At 41.0% G+C, this 3,370-nt stretch overlaps 1 long non-coding RNA gene across 1 annotated transcript; it reads right to left on the bottom strand.

Moving 5' to 3' along the window:
- Window positions 1-464: 464 nt before the first annotated feature.
- LOC139765774 (uncharacterized) lies at window positions 465-3,287 on the bottom strand. The gene is made up of 2 exons (XR_011716735.1): window positions 3,206-3,287; window positions 465-2,167 (listed from the first exon to the last, which is right to left on the bottom strand). It is a non-coding gene; the product is annotated as an uncharacterized lncRNA (long non-coding RNA).
- Between the last annotated feature and the right edge of the window lie 83 nt (window positions 3,288-3,370).

The raw sequence follows: 3,370 nt of genomic DNA, 5'->3' as shown, positions 1-3,370 counted from the left end.
ACTTCCACGATGATCGACTTGTGATATTCATCCTCATTATCCTAACAATCAAAATGTACCTCGAACATTTCAGTTGGAGAGGGTGTGATATCTATAAAGCTGAGGTAAGTGAAGGCTGCAAGTGGTTAATGCAAACCACTCAACCAAATGCTGCAGTAGTACGGTTAGGTATCTGAGCAGCAAGATATATTCTTAACTGAACACTGGTGATAATTCTGCAAATAGGTTACAATTATGCCACATGATTTCCCCGTTATAATACGATATTTGCATGAATACTCCTGCCTGTCCTTCTCGTAAGCAGGATATTGATACACTCCATCATTCGTCAGCGGTAAAATTGGCCGATACCGAAATTATCAATCTCTCTTCACTGACGACTTTTCGTTCGTATCACACTGATGCGTTGTTGTGTGAGGTTCGACATTCAATACATCATGAAATATATTTAACAATAAATTTCAAAAACCTTTCAAAACAAAGCAAGGGTAGCGACAACGCAGGGAAGAGCAGTAACAACTAGCTCTGAAAGAATGACTACAGCACCGAACATGTCAGTAGCTGGCACGCGACAGAGTCGGAACACCAACGATTGCACATTGTCCTGCGCAATGTCGCTGCGCATGTAGTTATGGCTACCACCGCTACGGAGCAGTGATGGCTTGCCTAACTGACGTATTCGAGCATGTTGATCCTTTGGAATTCTTATTTTATTTAGCTAAACTTCATATAGGCAAAGTTTTATTAGCGAGACGAATATAACGATGTTTTATTGGCCTCAATGTCAAAAACTTGCCGTTTTGAAACAGTCAGAGAATTGAAGAGTTTCACACAACTAAGGCCGCCAAGCACCTAAAATTGGCAAATCGTAAAACAGCAAAGAACCCAACATTTACCTGAATTTGCCAAGCCCAATTCTAAGGTTTGAAAGCCAAGCAGAACGCAAGGGTCAGCGAATCATTAGCTTTGTCTAACTATGAACTAGGCAAACGCACTAGAGGAAACCCTCCCGCTTAACACTGGTTACTGGCCCACAAAATGAAAAGAGCTTGTTGTTCGGGCTCTCAAGAGTCTGGCTGCCAATTTTGGCCCCTTCGAAAGGCAAATTAGAACGGTAGAACTAAGTTTCAGAACCCACGACCCAATGAAGTTCACTGGCAACGAAGCAACGGTGTCCGCGCCTTTGCGACTGCTGCGGGGCTGGTCTCTAACAATATTCAGAGCGAGTCACTGAAGATAATACACTTTACTTTGATCCCAGCCCTGAGCACACTGAAACATAAGAACGCATAGCCCTAAGTTTAAGAATCACTTCCTTGTAAACACTTCACAGTGAAAAACACCCCTGTAAGCGCTGTTCCACACTTAAAAAGTAATATGTATATTTACCAGACGCTGCACTTCGTATATGTTTAATAAACACACATTTTGAATACAAGTGAATAATCCAAAGAAAGCAGTGAAGGTTAACGGGAGATAGGAAGGCTGAAAGAAGTGTTGATCATGGCATTCTAATCGAAACCAAAATGGCGTCCTAGCTAGGAGCTGTGTAATCTTCCTACGTATTGATACGTCGAATAAAAGCTCAATCAAGCCCCACTTGTCAAGGAAAAATGCACAGAAACATTGCTTTAGTGCTAAGGAAAGTCTGACTTGCCAAAAAGACGAGTAGACACCAAGACATCAGGCAACACAGACTGGAAATACAGAGCGTAGAACACATCCGTCTTTGGAACCGACACAGAGAAGACTAAAAATGGCGGCCGAGCTCAGCAGCAAGAAACATATACAAAGAAGCGCAATTTCAGACTTTGACATACTAATTTTTGTGATGGTCTTCATACACGTGAAGGAGGTACCACCCTCCTTGACTTGACGGTTTATCCCCCTATCAAACTTGCACGTGAAGGAGGTACAACCCTCCTTGACTCTACGAAGGTTACCCTACTATCAAACTCACACGTGAAGGAGGTAACACCCTCCTTGACCCGACGAAGGTTTACCCCACTACCAAACTTACACGTGAAGGAGGTACAACCCTCCTCGAGGCAAGACTAGTGCTGTCATGACGGCTTCCTCCCTCCCTCTTGCGATGTCAGTAGACGACTGAGGGTGACGTGGTCCTCGACGGTGGTCGGAAGGTCTTCATATCCAACCCGTTGTTTGACTGGAATTATGGAAATGAACGGTGTCTTAATTTCTATTTCAACTTGAACACATTACGGCATATTTTTATTAAGTTAAATTGCGACATGTTGTATATAACAGCTGGTCATGCGTACATTATAGATTAATCTATCATCATCCGTCTTTGAATATTTGCTTAAAATGGGTGGCAACTGCGAGGACAAAAACCTCTCACTAGCAATGTTAGCCTTACTATTCTTGTTCTGTGAAAATTTAGGGTAAACAAAATGCAATCGGATGTCATCATTTACCAGCAAAAGGAGCTTCAAAAGCTGGTCTCTTATTGTTTGTATACTGCAAACATAAAACTTTAGTCATTATTCCCATGTTGAACTAAACTGGTAATTGAGGCAAATAACCATATAACTAACAACCTATATGGCCTATAAGCCTAATTTCATAACTTATCATCTACGCAATACCTTTAATATGAAAATGAGATGATAATGACTGAAATATTTCCAAATATATTGCCTACTTCATTATCAAAACTTAGCCATACCCATATATAGTTACCCGCGAACAGACACTTCGGATTTGGCTGCTAATAAACTCCGATGCAAGTATTTCATTCTATATACATCATTCACCATTGCTGCCATGTTCCACTCCTTTTCACAAACTGAGCACACGGAAACATAACGAATTGCACTAAGTTTGAAAAACATTTCCTTGTAAACACTTCACCGAGTGAAAAACACCTCTATAAGCACTGTTCCACACTTAAAAAGCAATAAACATGTATGTCTACCAGACACAGCACTTCACATTTTCAATAAACACACCAAATTTGAATACAAGTGAATAATCCACAAAGCAGTGAAGGTTAACGGAAGATAGGAGGGCTGAAAAAAAGTGTTGATCATGGCATTCTAAACGAAACCAAAATGGCGTCCTAACTAGGAGCTGTGCAATCATTGCTACGAATCGATACATCGAATAAAAGCTCAAGGAAGCCTCACTTCTCAAGGAAAATGCAAAGAAACATTGCCATAGTGCTAAGGAAAGTCTGACTTACCAAAAATAAGAGTAGACACCAATACATCAGGCAACACAGACTTGACATACAGAGCGTAAGAAGACATCCATCTTTGGCACCGACACTGAGAAGACTAGAAATGGTGGCCGAGCTCAGCAGAAAGAAACATATACAAAGAAGAGCAATTTCAGACTTTGACATACT

This window comes from Panulirus ornatus, chromosome 56, assembly GCF_036320965.1.
Source record: "Panulirus ornatus isolate Po-2019 chromosome 56, ASM3632096v1, whole genome shotgun sequence".
NCBI classification, from domain to species: Eukaryota; Metazoa; Arthropoda; class Malacostraca; order Decapoda; family Palinuridae; genus Panulirus; species Panulirus ornatus.
This window is presented reverse-complemented; position numbering and strand designations above follow the sequence as displayed.